Below are 17281 nucleotides of genomic sequence, written 5' to 3'. Positions count from 1 at the left end.
TGGCCGTTTGAACCTGCTCGAGCGGTTAGAAGCTGGGTCTGGTCTGGTGACCCGTTCGACCTTCGATGTGGCCTGGACTGAAACCTGGGGTGCTTGTGACGTCGGTGTAGCCCGAATTCCGGTTTCGTGCCCCCAACTCCTGAGGCCCCTGGAAGTTCTCGATGTCTCATTTGCTATTGTTCATGATGTTTGACGAGCTTACTTTTTTGTTAACCATATACACATACATCCTTTTTCAGGGCAGTCTTGGGTTCACAGCAAAACCGGGAGGAGGTTCAGGGTTTCCTGCACACACAGAGCCTCCCTCCCTCCCCCTCACTGGAGGTCGTGAGCCTGCACTGACGCGTCGCAATCATTCACAGGAGGTAATAGGACTGTTGGGGCTCACTTGGGCGTCGTACATCGCCTGGTTTGGGAGGACACGTGCCATACAGAGTGTTTTCACTGCCCTTGAACCCCTCCTCCCTCTGATGGCCCCTCCCCATGCCACTATGTCGTTTTGCACGACCCTTATGTCCTCGGGGCCAGCTCCCAAGTGTGAGGTTTGCTGGTTCAGAGCGTGACCCTCTGGGAAGTCTCGTGTTCTCTCCCCTGCAGTCCCTGGGGACGGGGGCCACGTGCAGGATTCCAGCAACTTCCAGCAAGGGGGCTCCTGAGGGCCGGGTGCCTGGGGCCAAGGGCAGGGAGTCAGGAGACGTCAACGTGGGATCTACATGAGCGTGCGTACACGTGTGTGTTCTGCTGTCACAAAGCTTCCAGACACTAACCCTCGTCCCGACCCCCCAGCACTCTGGCTCTGGTGACTCCGTGTCCCCTCGCACTGCTCTTTGCTGTAGCCTTCCTCACGCGGCATGAGCGTATTTGTTGTGATATTTTCTGGAGCATGTCATCTGTGTTAGGGAGATGTTGGAAGGATAAGGAAGACTGTCAGACTCTCCTGAAAACCAGTCACCTGGAGGTAATCCCTCCAGGAATTGTGCTCCATTTGTCCTTGATGACGCCCTCTGGATATCCAGTGCCCGGAGCCCAGGCCAGAGCCGGGGAGCATCAGGCCCCAGACGGGACACGGAGCCGCTGCCTGTGCCTCCTGTGGGCATCGAGGACTGCACGTCACCTTCCCTGAGCGAGAGCCACTGCAGGGAGGTGGACGGACCTCTGGGCCCCGAGAATCAGACCAATTTGGAGAGCAGAGTGCAGGGTGGTTAGCGTTGAGAACTGGGCAGGGACGGGCTCCCGAGGCCTGTGTCTGTCCCGGGCAGGCCCAGCGCCGCTGCCGCGTGACCGCAGGCCTGCCAATCCTTGCCCCGCAGGGCTCACGGCCTGGCGGGTTGCCTGACTCGGGCTGTGGGCAAGGCTGGGCACCTCCGCCCCGTTCAGGGTGAGCCCTGGCGGGCCCGGCGTCCACGGACTGGTGCCCCGTCTCCTGCCAGGTTCCTCTGCATGCATCTGGTTTCCTGACACGCATGAGGAGGGGTCCCCTCACGGGCGGGATCCCCAAGCCAAGGAGTCGGAGCAGCAACAAGACTCCTCTTAGAGGGCTCCGGCCCCCTTCTTTTCCTCCCGCCTCTCACGCCCGCCGGCTCCGGAGACGCAGAGAAGCCCTTGACCATCATCCAGGTTCTTCCCGGGCTCAGGGAGGAGAGAGAGGCACGTAGGAACAAGCCCGGGCATCTAGCAAGTGTCCATGACCGAGACGCGGGAGTTCCGGAGCAGGTCTCTGTCAGAAAGGCCAGGGAACGGCTTTAGAGACGAGGCAACACAGAGGCTGGGTTTTGAAGGGAGAGTAGGAGTTTTCCAAGGGCAAAGGAGGGCAGGGTGTTTCAGGTGCGTATTCCAGAACGATCCCGGCACGACCATCGGAGGGCCAGAGGCTGCCTGGGGAACAGGGAGACAGTACCAGGCTGGGGATGCAGGGCCTGGGAGGTGGGCGGAGAGGGGGTGGTGGGACACACCGGTGACCTGGGGTCCCTGGGCAGCGAGGGGAATGGCCGGGCGAAGGCCCCACGGGAGACCGTGAGGAGCTGGGGCTTCGTGCCGGCTGGGCGCGGTGGTTGGGGGAGCCTTGGCGGGCAGGAGGGCACCTCGTAAGGGATCTGACGAGACCTCGCACATCTTTATCAAGCATGATGGCGACACTCCGCCGGAGGGCTGTGAGTCTGTCCAGAGGCCCCTTCCTCCCCAGACAGGACATAACCCAAAGCTGCATTTATTTCTAAGGTCTTGAAATGGCTTCTTTTCTCTGGGCATATGGCCCTCGTTTCCATCACCTCCCACCCGGAGAAGCAGGGAGGCATCTGGTCCGGGAGGAGTTGAGGGCTGGGGCTGCTCGCCCTGATGCTTGGACGGGATCCATTTCAGCCAATGCTGACAGAGCACCTGCATGGGCAGGGAGGGGTGGGGAGCGGCAGCCCCCCACTGCGGGGCCGCCCCCCTGCGCCCTGGGGCTCACAGACCAAGTCGTTCTGGGGTAACAGACTGAGCGCGTGCGGAGGGAGGGGCAGGAGGGGCTGGCAGTCAGGCCAGCGAACGCGGTCAGCTGTTGCGGGCACGACGGGGCGGGAACCCTTGGGCGACACTGGGAGGTGGAACAGAGTCCCCATCCGCCTGTGGACGTGTGATCCTTGCGAGAAGCCCCGAGCATTGGCGGCGGCCCAGGTACGCGGACGGGGGAGCTGGGGTGCGGAGAGCTGGGCGGTCGGTGAGCCTGGGGGCTGCTGTTGGCAGAGAGCCAGCACGTGGAAGCCCATTTAATTCAATTCTTACTGGTACCTTGCGAGGTAGACATCTTTATGCCCATTTTGCTGATGAGGAGACGGAGGCTCCCAGCGGGGAGCCCGTGAGCCGGGGGACAGTGCGGCCGGTGGGGAGAACCACACAGGGAGGGCGGGGCAGCGATGCGGCCCTGTCTTTGTCCTTCACTCGGACCCGCACGGGGCGGCCACGGGAGGGTTTGAGCAGAACAGTGATGGGCCCCCCTCACGTTTTAAAAGGGTCACTCTGGGCACTGCGGCTAGTGACTGTGAGGACAAGGACACGTCCAGCCCGATGGCGATGATCCTGGGGCAAGATAAGGGTGGCTTCGTGGGTCTGGGCGCCGGAGCAGAGTGGGCGGCCAGCGGCCAGTTTCCAGACACCAGGTAGGGGACACGAGATGGAACAGGCGGCCAGGTGTCAGGTGCCGGGCTTGCGCTGCTAGGCGGTGAGCGACTGTGACTTAACAAGAGAGTCGCGTGTCCTTTGAGCAGCCACATCCAGGGGCCACGATGTGGGGAAGGGAGGACTGACCGAGTCCCCAGGGATCCAGCATGGTGCACCCCTGCCAGCTCTCCAGGGTCAAACAGCTGTGTCCGCTCACGTGGCCGGAGTCGCTGGGCGCCGATTTCCCCGCCGCGGGCGCGGGAGGCCTGACCTTTCAGGAGCGTTTACAGTACCGACTGGCTGATTGTAGACACAGCGTCAGCAGATAACACCGTGAGGGCGGCCTTCCCCGCCAGCCCCAGAGCGCACTCTCGGCCACGTCGCTCACACACGGAGTGCGGCCTTACTGGACGCCTGCTCGGGGCTGGGCCTGGGCGTCCACGCTGTCCTCGTGGATGTGGGCCAGGAGAAGGGGTCCCTCTCAAGGCGGTGGCCACGGGATCCAGGTCCAGGCTCTCGTCTGGCCAGACCTTGGCACCCAGGCACCCGGCCCCTCACAGACGCAGCAGCCCCCCTCCCAGGCTCAGGCTCCAGGCCACGCCCCGGGGAGGGAGCTGCCCGCCAGGCCCAGCGACAGGACCCGCCTGCGGCCTTCTCTGGGCTTCAGCCCAACAGTCCACCAGGTGGAGTCTGCACCAGGGAGACGGCCCAAAGAGCCCACCCGGCACCGCGATGCGCTGGGCACAGGGCAGGTCCCGTCCACCTTGTCCAGCCACCCCAGCCTGCTCTCCCCCACTGCCCTGTGGCGGTGCCCTGGGCGGGCGAGCCGGAGCCCGATGGGGCCCCAGATGGAGGCTGGAGAGGAGCTGGGCTCTGGCCAGGCCACACTCTTGCTCCCTGACCCTGGGCCTTGTGGGGCGCTCCAGCAGCCCCTGCCCCCTGCTCCCACCACGAGGCAGCCGTCAGCTCTGAGCCGTGTCATTTCCCATGCGGCTGGCCTGTGGCGGCCAGCAGGTGCTAACTGGATCGAGGGCCTCTGTCCCAGCATCATGTTGGATGCCGCAGGCCTGCCGGGGGGCCTGCCCGCTGCACACAGGATCCCCTCTGTGCTGCCAGAGCCAGCAGGAACCAGCCTCCCCCAACAACCCCTGAACCTCTGTTTTCTCCCTGGCCAGCCAAGGACATGACCCCCCGAGCCCTTGGAGAAGCAGATGGCCTCTGTGCAGTCTCCAAGCCCGAGGGGTGAAGGGCCATTTGCTGCGGCAGGTTAACTCATGGACGAAACCCCAGGATTTTATTCCTCTGATGGCGACCGGTGGAGTGAGCTCTGACCCCGTGGTTGACGTGTGCTTCCCGCCTCACTGGTCCCTGGAGGAGGAGGCTTTCCAGTCTGAGCCCTGCAGGTCCAGGACAGAAAGGTGCAGGTCAGAGCCAGGGAGCAGGCCCCCCTCTGGAAGCTGGGGTGGGGTCTCCCTGCGACGACGGGAGGTCTCTGAGGCAGGGCTCGGGGAGTGTGGACTGAGCTGCTTTCCTTATTAAACCTGTCAGCAGCCCCGTGTGCTTGTCATTAACTTCCAAAGTCATCCTTTTATTTGAGCTTCGAGAGAGACACAGCGAGGCATTAGTTCATTGACTCATTCGTCCTGGAGCACGTCTTCGTGCAGATGCTGTGCGGGGCGGATGGCCTCATACCCCTGACGCCCTCCACAGGGGAATCAGAAGTCTCCCGTGAGGCTCAGCCTCGGACCCGCGTCCCTGATCCCTGTGGCCCCAGCCGACATGGATGCAGCAGCTGAAGGGGACCCAGGACACGGACCGGCCCGGACCGCCTTGCCCCACGGGGGAGAGCTGCGGGGGGAGCCGACCTCGCTGGCTGAGTTAGTGATCGGAGGAAGCGTTCCTACTGGGGAACACTCAGCTCCAGTGGGTCACAAACCACGCGTCCGCATTCGGTGGACTCTGGGGCACCCAGAAGCAGAGGGAGAGAGAACTTTTGGATAAAGTCGCAGTCATCCTGCTCGGGAAGCCGTTGCCATGGTTACCCAAAGTCTCCGGGGCTGTGTCTCATGTGGGTGGGAGCCAGTAGGTGTTTGCTGCAGGGATCCTGAATGACCAAAACAGCGTGGAGGGGGTGGCAAGCGATGGGGCCCCCCAAAACCCTCAAGGGCATGCGCTGCGTCAGGCGCTTTGCACACCAATTCCACTGACCCTCGGTGTCCGCGGGAAGGAGGGGATGGTCCCGTGTCACCGGGGCGGCCCTCAGGCCCTTGTGCATCGCACACAGATGGTCCAGCCAGTGCCAGCCCGGGCCCTTGGACTCCGAGCCCCGGGGGCAGGCATGGAATCCATTTTGCGCCTGCAGGGACAGGGTCCTGGGGCCCGAAGGCAGCGCCTCCCTCTGCCCCCCCTTCTCCCTGGTGGCCTCTCACCCATGGGACCTCCTGCCTCCCAAAGGGACCCAGAGCCTAGTTCTCTAACCCTTCCCTGGCCCCCACGCTGCTTTGCCAAATGCCCGATGGGGCGCTCGCTGCCCCAGTCCTGCTGCCACCGACCCCGTGGGGAGGGGAGCCGTGATCCTGGGGGACGACAGAGGAGGTGGGACGCGCCATGGCTCAGGGAGCCATTGGCTGTCTTGGTGGCCAGGGTGGCCGGAGCTCCTGTCTGGCCGTGCTCACCTGCCCAGGCCGGGCCCCGTCGTCTGTCTGTCTCTCCCGCACCCTCGGTCCCTCGTGTGTTCCTGTTCTCCCATCGCTGGCTTATTGGGGAAACACGCTTCAGTCCCTGACGGGTACCAGCCCCCATGCTGGCCTCGGAGACAGCGAGATGAAATGCCAGTCCCTGCCCTCGCAGTGCCCGTGGTCTGGAGGCGGGCACACAGGCGTCTGAGGCCCTCCCGGTTTCTTCTGTGATGCAAGCAGTGGGGAAGAAGCCACAGACACCCGGAGGCCCGGGCCAGCTTTCCCGGGAGGCAAGAGGGTTTACGGAGCATGGCCTCTGATGTGGGGAAGGAGCCAGCAGAGTGGGCTCGACGCTGGTTCCTGAGGGGAACCCTCGAGCCAGCTCGGGCCCAGTGGCAGTCGGGCCCTGGGCTTCCAGAGCATTCTCTGACAGAATGGCCCGGCTTGTCCTAAGTGGACCGAACCCACCACGCACTTGACATGGACGTGTGCCGCTCAGAGTCGGGCTGGGTGGTGCTATGAGGCCGCCGTGCCCATGCGAGCAGCCTCTGTGACACAGCCAAACTCAGTCTCACACAGGCGGGGCGGGTGTCACCGCGGAAGAACCCACGCGGCCACGGTGCCACGCAGAGGCCACGGTTCCTTCGAGGGGCCTCCTCAGACTGGCTGCTGTACGCACGTGGGGCCCCTTTGTGTCATCTCACGCCTGAGAGCACATCCTCGTCCGTGCAGCCGCCCGGCCCCTGAAGGACACGTCGGTGGCTTCTGAGCTCAGGCGATGCCAGGAAAACCACTGTGCGTAGACCCCAGAGGAGGAAGTGCGCCTTGATGCTCCCGCCTGTCCTCGTTCCCGGGAAGGTGAATGTCTGCTGAGAGACATAGGACTGTCCGTGAAACTGTCCGCAACCTAGGGCAGCCCCGTAACCAACAGCTAATTAACCAATGCCTCAGCTCGCAAGGTCACGGCCACGGCACAGGGGCTGCTCCTCCCTTTGGTGGTGGGACCCAAGTCAATAATTCAGGAGTGTCTCTGCACCTCTGGCAAATTTGACGGTGGCAGTTAAGCTAAGGTTCTGCTGGGAATGCCGTGTTTCCAGTGCTCCCGGACCCCTGACCCCTGAGAATTTAATTCTGCTCCTTTAATAATTCCCGGGCGTGTGGGTTCTGTTGAGCGAGCAGCTTCCCTCTCGCAGAAACCAGCTCAGACCCTGGAGCCACTCGCTGCATGTTCGGGAAGACGGAGCCCTGCTTTGCTTGGGTGCCAGCAGGAGTGGGAGGCAGCGCGTTCTGGAGGCAGCTGAGGGCCAGGTGACCCTGCCAGGGTGTACGGGACCGGGTGCCAGGTGGGCCTCCTAGCGCCCCACCGAGGAACCGCCTGCCGGAGGTTGCATGGTGATCTGGGCTGGAAATGCAAGCCACTCCTCCATCATTCACGCCTTACTTTTTGCAACAAAATTTATGTCCCAGTCACTGGATTGGGTACCAGAGAAGGTGAAGATGGGAAATGTGTGGTCCTCGAGAGGTCTTTGTTGCCTTTGAGGGAAACACAGACCATGTGGAAGACAGGTATAGTGGGATCAAGGTGCTGGGAACATAAGGTCATCTTGTAGTCTGGGCTCCACTGACCAGCACCTGACCCTGGAGGGCCTGGTCAGACCCCCATCTGCAGAGCCTTGGAACTGAATTGGGAGGCTTGCCATGGCTAGAACCATCAGGTAAAGCTAAAGGGGAGGAAATACTTTTTTACCCTGTGGCTGAGTTGAAGAAGATGCTGTTCTGCAGAGAGATAGAAAAAGAAACCGAGGGCCCAAGAAGGACAAAAGGGAAGGAGGCCTTTTCTCGGATAAAAGCAGGAGTTAAGTGGGATCTTCCGGGTTTGATTCCAGGCCCCACTGAGGCTGTGCTACTGTCTTAATCTTGGGGTTCTGCAGGATGCCCCCATGTTCTCACAACCAGACCCTCTTTTCAGCCTAAGCTAGCCCGAGCGGGCTTCTGACGCTCGCAGAGAGAGGGGTCAACCGCGATTCTGCTAAGCTGGCTCGAGTGTGTGTTGGACAAGAGGGGCGGCCTGGGAGCCAGGGTCAGGGGACACCATGCCTCCGGGGAGGGCAAGCTTAGCAGAGGATCATGTTAAATTCCCATCTCGGAGGTGGACCGGCGGCAACAAACATCGGCAAAGAATACCAGACATTCTCCCAAGTGCTCCTGGAGGGTCTGCAGGTTAGCCCCGGGGTGCGGGGGGTTGCTAGGAAACAGGCACGGTGTCATCCCATTTCTCAGATGGAAAATGGAGCCCACCAGGGGCCACGTAGTTTGCCCACAGCCCAGAGACTCAGAAGGCAGGCAGTCTGGAGCCTGGGTTGCCGCACCACCCTTTCCAGCCCGGGGTTCAGTGGGGAGTGTGGGGGGCATTGTGGCCCCACTGAGGGCAGGCTGGGCCTTTTGTGCAAGCCTGCAGGGCTTGGCTTGGGTTCCGAGGGACGGGCGATTCCCTCTGAGTTTATGCGGATGGCTGAGAGCGCGACGGGGGGGAGGCTGTCATTTCCACAGCGAACTCTGTGGGCTTGTCGTGTCGCCGGCTGCTTGCGACCTCCTGACTGTGTCCTCGATCCAGCCAAGAAAGTTCAGAGGCCAAGCTGGGGAAGCACCCATTTAGGGGATGTTGAATCCATTAACACAGTATTTTTGAAAAAGTCTCAGCTGGTGGAAAATATTTAAATAGAAGTCATTAGTGAGCATATTTCTGAAGCCAGCAGTGCCTAATAAGCCAAAATTGCTTTCCCTAAAAACGAAACCCATTGAAGGTTTTCAGCCCCCTTTCTGAAGTGCTCAATAAGGGAGAAAAAAACCCGCAGTTCTCCCTGGATGGAAACTGCGGAGAGGTGGGAGTGCTTTCTGGTCAGGCATTGTCCAACCACAGCGACACAAATCAGCCCTTTAGGATAATTTATATCTTGGAGAGGAGTTCGGAAATGGGTCTGCTTGGAGCTAAAAGCATCGTAAATAAGCCACACCAGCTGCAGTGGGGGCTCCAGACTGGACTCTCGGCCTTCCTCCTGACACTCTGGGCCTGGCCCACCCAGGCCGGGCCACGGCCACCACCCCCTGGCTGCAGGGACACCTCTGGGACCCCAAAGAGGGTCTGGGCAGAGCCAGGACCTCCCCACTCCTATGTGGGCTCGTTAGGCCCTTGTTGGGGGCCAGGACCATTGGAGGAGCCTGACACTGATAAGAACGCAACCCCAGTTATAGGATCACAGCACACACACAGACAAAACTGTGCAAATGTGTGTTCACGCTAGTGGGGGCATGCCTGCGTGTGTCCGTGTAGGCACTTGACCCAGCTTGGGGGAGTCGGAGAATTTAACCTGGGGGGTTGATGCTTGGTCACATTCTGGATGGGGCTGGAACAAGGTAGGTAGCAGGTCTGGCTGGATCAAGCCGGCTGTGGCTCCTGAGTCCCCGCCTTGTAGGACCCCGCGGGATCCCGAGGAAGGGGGACTTGGTCACAGCTACGTTTTAGAGAATGTAAATGTCCACATTTTAAGATGAGATTATTTTTCTCCACCTTTTCCCTCAGAAAATATTCCCCTGGAAGTCCGTTGTGCAACAAACAGGACACCGTCTGGGCTGTTGGGAAGACGTGGTGATCGGAGAACCCCCAATCTGTTGGCAAAAAACAAAACAAACAAACAAAAAACCAGAAGGAAACAAAGAAACTGAACACAGACGAGTAATTCATTATTCCCTGGAGGCCGTCCCCAGGACTGTTGGGAGCTATTAGGAGCGGAACTCGGAGAGGTTAGCTCTACGACTCCAGAGAGAGGTAGATTCTTCCAAGGAGACAGCCCAGTGATGGGGGAGAGCGAGGGTGTGGGGGCGACTGCGGCTGTACCCCTCCGGGGTCCTGCCCCTTGGGGAGGGAGTTGGGGAGGCAGGCTGGTGAGGGGCCCGGGACTCCCTGTCCGCCTGAAAATCGAGGTGGCACGGCTCTAGTGGCTCCGGGCACTCGTTGTCACTCTCCTTCTCCCTGCTCCCTAGAGCTCAGGGGGAGCTGGATGGAGATGGGTGGGGACCCTGACACACACCCGAGCCGGGCCATTGCTCCCTCCACGGCAGGCAGGGGTCAGACTGGGATCTGGGTGGGGACGTGTGTGGGGCTCTCCTAGGGAGTCCGAGGGGAGTCGGAGGCCGGGGAAAACCATCTTAATCTTGGCCTGAGATTCTGTGGGTCAGACTCATACACACAAAACCGTGGCGAGAGGGCCCCGCGCTCCCACGGCAGCAGCCGTGACCAGAGGCCGGTCTGGAGACTGTGGTCTAGTGGGGCAGGACTCCTGCCCCCTTCCCTGCCCACATCCCATTTCCAGCCCCTGGAGGAGAGCTTCCAGCAGCCCCAGACAGAGGTCATACGGCCGTGGGCATCCTGTCCCTGCTCACCTGCCAGCCCAGGGACTTCTCAGCCTCCCTGAGCCATCCAGGGGCACGTGCATCCAGAACCAGCTGCCAGCACAGTCCATGACCCCAGACCGCCTCTCTCCCATCCCTGCACCAGCACCCTCCATCCCCACTCCCGCTCCTCTGAGCCAGTGCAGGGGGTCGGCCGCCGTGTGTGAGCTGTGCAGGTATCCTCCCTCCCCGTAGTGGACACACTCCTTCTGGCACCCCATGCACGGAGGATGGTGGGCACCTCCCAGTTTCCAGGGAATGGCACCCGTGACCCTCAGCCCTGTCCGGGAGTCAGGGTCTAGTGTTAGAAGCAGACATGGACCCAATGGCCACCCAGATGAGGACATAACTGCAAAGTTTCCTAACATGCTGGGAGGAAGTCACACACAGGGTCGGGGCACGGGCCCATCTCCCTTCCTCCTCCTCATCCCCACTCTCCAGATGGGAAGACTGAGGCTGGGGGTGGGGGTGAGCAGAGCCGCCGGGCCAGAGCCTCGGCCCTGCGTTTCTGCTCCTCCTTAGCAGAAGGTCCTGCCTCGGGTCCCCTGGGGCACCACACGGGAAGGGAACGGAAGGAACTAGAACACGGGGAGCTCTTCACCCGGTGAGCCTGCCCTGCCCTGCCCTGCGTGGAACAGCTCTCCCCTCTCCCTGTCCCCAGGTCCCTCCGTGCAGCCACAGATCCCTCGGAGAGGCGGCCCTCCTCCCCTGTCCTTTCTGGGTCCCCTGGGCACTGCCGGTGACATCAGCCACATCCTCTGTGACTCAACAGTGTCCTTCCCATGAAAGTCCCTCCTACCTGAGATGGGGGATGGCATGTGCGTGTGGCTGTGAGGCAGCCACCAGGGAAGGAAGCCAGAAGCTTCTCTGGACGGAGGAGGGGCCACTGTCCCTGCAAGCCCCTCGGGAAGGGTTGGAGAGGACAGGAATGTGGCCGATACGCATTGCAGGTTTGTGGGGACGACGGCCTAGTGAGGTGCCCAGCACCTGGGCGTCCTCCTCTCCAGGGGCTGGCGGAGGGCAACGGCCCCATGGTGCTGTCTGGGCAGTGAGCAGGGGACAGGTCACAGGTACAGCCCTGGCCCTCCTGCTCTGGCCCCTGTGTCTCCCCATCTGGACTTCTATTCAACCACAGTCTGGGGGGCCCCGGTGGGCCAAGGGCGTGCCCTCGAGAGCGCCACTTACGTGGGAGTGACATTCCTCAGAACCTGGTGGGCCCCATGCGGGATATCGAGCCTCCTACACTTCTATGATTCGGAAATGCCACCTGTGGGTGCTTTCTGGACACCCTCCGCCCAGCAAGGCCACCCTGATGTCCCGGCACCCACCTCGCCGGCCAGCTCCCTGAGCTGGCAAGAAGGCATAACCCCATCGTGACCCCTTCTAACAGACATGTCTCCAGAAGGTCCCCCATGGGAGCACGAAGCAGCCTTCCCCAGCCACTCTGGGTGGGGAGCAGGGAAACCTGTGGGCCAGCAGCCGAGGGCTCCATGGTCAGAGCAGGAGGTTGCCTGGAGGCAGGTGGCTGGGCGCTGGTGCCCCATCATCCCGCCGAGGCCGGTGGCAGGGGACCAGCTCCGTGAACCCTTCATACTCTCCCCAACGCGGGGTCTCGCTGGCGGCCAGCTGAGTCCCCCAGATGACTGCGGGAGGGCTGGACACAGGAGCCTGTTGTCTGAGGGGGCAGGAGCAGTCTCTGAATTCCTGGGAAGCTCCGTAGCCAACCACTGGAGACCCGCTCGGATTCATTAAAAATATGTCACGCTAGACTTATTGCATTTTTAAAAATCAATCAATTATTTATTTAATAAATATTTAGTGAGTGTGTCTATGTGCCAGGAATAAAGCTGGAGCCCAAGGATAGAGCTGTGAACGAGACGGACAGTTCCCTGGTTGTGCGGTGGCTGACACCCCAGCTGTGGGGGCCTGTGACGGTCTGGAAGGAGACGAGAGACAAAAACACGCGTGCCCTGGGGCACGATGGGGTGATGCATTTTCTGCAGCCCGGGAGCTGGTTGGCAAGCCACGTCAGGGCGGCCCCGCTGGTCGGGGGTGGGGGGTGGCGGTCCAGAAAGCACCCAAGGGTGGCGTTTCTGGATCATAGGAGTTAGGGAGAAAGCGCTGTACACAATATTTGCTGGGACGTGTTGTGTGATTTTTCCATGGCAGGCCGCGCACTGCACCTGCCACACACGTTTTATCGAGCCTCGTGACAGCCCACGTTGTCTCTGTTTTGTAGCAAAGACGGTGAGACTCAGAGAAATGGTGACTTTCCCCAGGTGGGAGGGGAGGTGTGGAGCTGGGACCCGAGCCCCTGCCTGGGCTGCTCACCCTGCAGCCCATGACCACCAGGCTATCCCCATCAATGAAGGGCAGAAACGGGGCCTGACAGCTCATACTTTACTGGGTATTTCCCGAAGTGGAGGGCCAGGTGGCCGCCTGTGGAGGAGCAGGGCCATGGTGAGGGTGCAGGCTGGGTCTGCAGCCCTGCGTGCCTGCGGGACTCAGCAATCTGAATGAGGCCGGCCGGTCTCCTCTGCAGCCACCGCCAACCTTACCCCAGCCACATCAAGTTACCGGGAATCCTCCAACATACCGCGTGTTTCTCACCTCCCTACCCTCATGCAGGACAACTCCCCTGCTTGGAGTGGCCCCTGCTCCCGAGAACCCAGGTCATGCCAACTTCCCCTTTAAGAGTCCGCTGAAATGTCACCTCCTCCATGAAGACTTCCCTGAATTCCTCTAAACTTTCAGTGTCACACCCATATATGCCTTCCCAGCAGCCAGCACCCTGCTTGTGCTCCGCTACCAGCAGAGGAAGAGTTTTGGCCAAGTGGTGACGGGCTTGAAGCTACAAGCCCCTCAGTGGGTGCAGTAGGGCTCCTTGTTCGTGGTACATTCTCACTTCGGGTGTGTTTCCTCGCCCAGGGCTCCACACTGGACACTCCCTGGAGGGACTGCCTTTTCTGATCAAAGAGTCTTCCGAGTTCAACACAAAATCTAATGCAATGGGTGCTTTGCTCAGTGATTAAGTGAAAAGATGCATGGAAGGAAGGAAGGAGGAAGGATGGGTGGTGGGTGAGTAAACCAGTGACCGATGTGCAGCGAGGAGATAATGTACCTACTTGGAATCCAATCGCGGATCCAGAAAGAGAGAAGCAGATGGAGTCAAAAGACAGACACAGAGGCAGGACTGGAGTGGGAGCAGAGGGTCTGGTCTCTAACTCCAGACCTGCAGGGGAGTGGGAGGCGGCGACTCGACGGTCAGTGGTAACTGGACATGTCAGTCCCACTGTGAGACCGCCAAGGTATTAGGGAACCTTCTGGGATATGGATGAAGATGACGTGGGGACAGCGGTCCAGCAGTCCCAGCTGTGCTGACGGGACAGCTGTGAGGCAGAGCTCAATGGGGGCTGGGAGTGGCTCCTCTGTCAGGCCTAGTCCAGGAGGCCTCCCTGGGTCCTCTTACGGGTCACCACCGCCACAGAGGAGGGCTTCGTCCCAACCCTGACCCTCTGGATACCTTACCGGCGGCCCGCGCCTGTCTCCAAGCCCTTCTCCAGCACTTCCTGGATTCTGCCGTCCTCCCTCCTCCTGCATGTCTCTCCCGGAGACCGCAGCTGCTCCTACCTATCTCCTGTGCCCCTGGAGGGCTTTTCACAGCAGGTGTCGTGTGGCATCGGGCACACAAAAGGCACAGATGCCCGGCCGACCTTTCACTTTCCTGAGATGACTCTCCACCGTTGCAGGAGCACACGGCCTTCCCAGCTTGAGTGCTGTCCCAAGTACCCTCCTGGAGGGGCTCCTGGGCTCCACGCGCTGTGCCCGTCAGGCATTTGTCCACTTGGGGCGTCAGGAGCTTCCTCTGGAAGGTGGCACAGGAAGGCAGCCCCTGACTTACTGTGAGTCTCCAGTGAGATAAAGGGCAGGAGGCAGCTGGGCTAGCATCACCCACGCGAGCCCCGTGCAAACTTTCACAGTCTGTAAGGAACGCGCGCGCGCGGGGGCTCTTCTGCCAAGCCAGGGACACCGGGGCAGCAATGGGCGTGTCTCTCACCCCTAGTACCCTCTCACCCAGCACGCCCACAGCTCCAGAGGGGACCGACTCTGTTCTAAGTATGGGGCTTGGATGTGTGCACTCAAGCCAGCCCCTTCCCCTCCGGTGCCACCAGGCTGACCTTCACACAGCAGGGCTCCGACAGGTCCCAGTCGAATCCCTTACTTGCCCACCCTGCACCTGTTGAAAACCGGTTCCTCTGAGTCTCGCCAAGCAGCTCTGCCCCTAGCGGTCGTGAGACGCATGAAACTCCCTTTCAGGAAGCGGGGGTCAGAGCCGCACCACAGCCACCTGCTCCCGCAGCCTCTGCTGCTGCTCAGCCTCGGGGAGCATCTCAGCAGCCAGCCCTGGGTGAGGATAGCCCCCCCATGCACCCGCAGGGGTGCTGCTGTGGCTTGAGGATTTCTGAGGATCAGGGGCAGGGGAGACACTCGGAGGGGGAAATCCTTGGGGTTGAATCCAGCCCTTATGCAAAGGGGGGGATTGTGGATAGCCGTGTGGTTGTATACCCGAGTGTCTGTATTGGTGCCTGCTGCCACGTGTGTGTGTGTGTGTGTGTGCACGCGCGTGCACGTGTGCCTGTGGTCCCTGCCCCGTGTGACTCTCTGCAGGAGTGTGGCACTGCTTCCGTGGGCTACTATCTAGGCGTGGGTCAGTCCCTGAGGGTCGGTGTGGGGCAGTGTAGTAGCTGCCCTGAGCCTGCCGGTGGGGGACAAGGGTCCAGGATGTGTCCGTGCAGTGGTGCCTCTGTGTGTGGCTTTGCCCGTGTGTCTGTGTGCATGAGGACGTGGGTGTCCGTGTCCAGCCGCGGATGGGACGGTGAGTCAGTGTGTGTCTGACTGTGTTGGCACCGGAGTACCACCAAGTGTGTGACACTGTGTGTGCCTGTCACCGTGTCCCGAGCGGTCTGTGAGTGGGACAGAACTGTGTGTGTGGGGGGGGTGTGAGCGCGAGTGGGTGTCAGTGGGGCTGGGAAGCAGTGACTCGGTGTGTGTCTCCATCACCCGGTGCCCGGGCCCCGTGCCTCTCGGTGATGTGGCAGTGTGGACACGCGTGCGAGGGTGTGAGCGCCAATGCGCCCGCCGGCTGCGTGCACCACACCAGCGGGGCCGTGCGTGTGCGCGTGAGGGTGCCGTGTGCGCGCGTGGGCAGCGCACGCGTGTCCCTCGCTCCGCCCGGGCGCGCCGGCCTCACGGGCCAGCCCCGGAGCGGCCCCAGCCCCCAGCGCGCCCCCTCCCACGCGGCGGGCGGCGGCGGGCGCGGGCGCCTCTAGGACCCGGGGCGGCCGGCCGCTGTCCCCGGGCCGCGCGAGTGAGCATGTGCAGAGCCCGCCGCCCCCCGCCGCCCGCGCCGCCCGCCCGGCGCCCGCCCGCGCCGCCCGCTCCGCCTGGACGCCCGCAGCCCCGGGAGCCTGGTGGCGGCGCCCTCTTCCCCCGGGGCGCGTCGGGCCGCTCGCGGAGGCGCCGGGGTCCGGGCGCTGCGGGGCTGCGGGCTTGGCGCCCGGGAGCGGGCTTGTGGCCGCCGGAGCGGGCGCCCCAGCCGGCTGCGATCGCGGGGTGAGTGCTGTCTCCGGGGCGCCCCGCCGGGACCCCCGCCGGGACCCCCGCGCGAGGGGCGGGCGGGCTCCTTCCCAGACTCCCGCGAACAAGTTTGTGTAGACGCGGCCGGAGTGCGGCGGGGCTGCACCTGCCGGGGCTTGGGGCGGCTGGCGGGGGGCGCCTCTGGGCCGGGGCGGCTGACCGGGAGGTGTGAGTGCGCGCGTGGGGCGGCGCTGGAGGGGGCCCGGGGCGAGCGGGGGGTGCACCTGCTCCTCTCGGGGCGGCCGGCCGGGGAGGTGTGGGTGCGCGCGTGGGGGCGGCGCTGGAGGGGGCCCGGGCGGGGTGGCCGCGGGCGTGCAGGGCAGCCTTGGACGCGCTGTCCCCACCCTCCGGAATTCTCGGCGACCGTCCGTTTCCGCGGAGGGAGCGGCGGATCCGGCGAGGCGGGGGACGAGCGCCGTGTTTGGGGCGCGCGCTGCCTCGCTCAGGAGGAGACGTGTGCCCGAGCAGCTCCCCCTCGCTCAGCTGCCAAGAGAGGCTTCCGGTCAGCCGAGGCTTGCTCTGTCTCTCCGTGAACTTGAACAGAGGCAGAGGCGAAGGCGGAACGTATGTATTTATGTATTTTGTCGGCAAAATTACCCAGAGTGAGCTCTGCATCTCTCTAGGTGGGGATGGAGACAGGACCTGAGGCTGCTCATTGCGTTTTTCTGGTATGTCCGGAGCCTTAGGGTGGCCCTGCGGGGGTCTGTTTTCTGAGCATCCCCACCAGCGGGCAGTGGCTGCTGGTTCTCCCCAGGGAGGCAGGGGTGCAGAGGGGCACCTGTCCTTGTTGGAGTGGGCGGAGGCTGGACACCAAGGTTTGGCTCCCACAGCCCTGACCTGGCATCTGGGATCCTGTGGCTGCCCAGGCGCCTTTCCCGGGCTGCTCCGAGCCGGACAGACTGGGAACTCCACTGTACTTCTCTGACCCGCAGCATCTGATGCCATCAGCCCCTCCTGTCCTGGAAAGTCCTGCTTCAGTTTAGGGAGCTACGGCGCTGTCCCAGGTTGGGACACCTTGGCTGGGACCCACAGATGGGGCCTTTTGTTTTTCCTCCAAATTGCCTGGGCTAGCGAGCCGGTTAGGGAAGGGAGGGCTGGTGGGGAGAGAGAGGAGGGAAAAGCTGGCGGGCCCTTCTGTCTGCAGCAGCCCCTTCCTGCCCCTTGCAAGTGCTGGAGACGGGGCAAGGGGAGGTTGCCCCCCACCCCCCCCACCACATTCCCTTGGCTCGGGTCTCAGAAGCCCCTTGGAGAAGGTGTACCAGTGGGCCGCCAGAGCCCAAGGGGTCTGTGAGGCGCAGCAGCTGGGTTGGTCCGAGAGCACATGTGTCCGTGTCCCACGCACACTCGCGATCACGGCTGCTTGGCGGGTGGCTGGGCTG

This window comes from Lontra canadensis, unplaced genomic scaffold (assembly GCF_010015895.1).
Source record: "Lontra canadensis isolate GAN:19392208 unplaced genomic scaffold, GSC_riverotter_1.0 scaffold110, whole genome shotgun sequence".
NCBI classification, from domain to species: Eukaryota; Metazoa; Chordata; class Mammalia; order Carnivora; family Mustelidae; genus Lontra; species Lontra canadensis.
The sequence above is the reverse complement of the archived record's forward strand: the minus strand, read 5'-3'. Positions refer to the sequence as shown.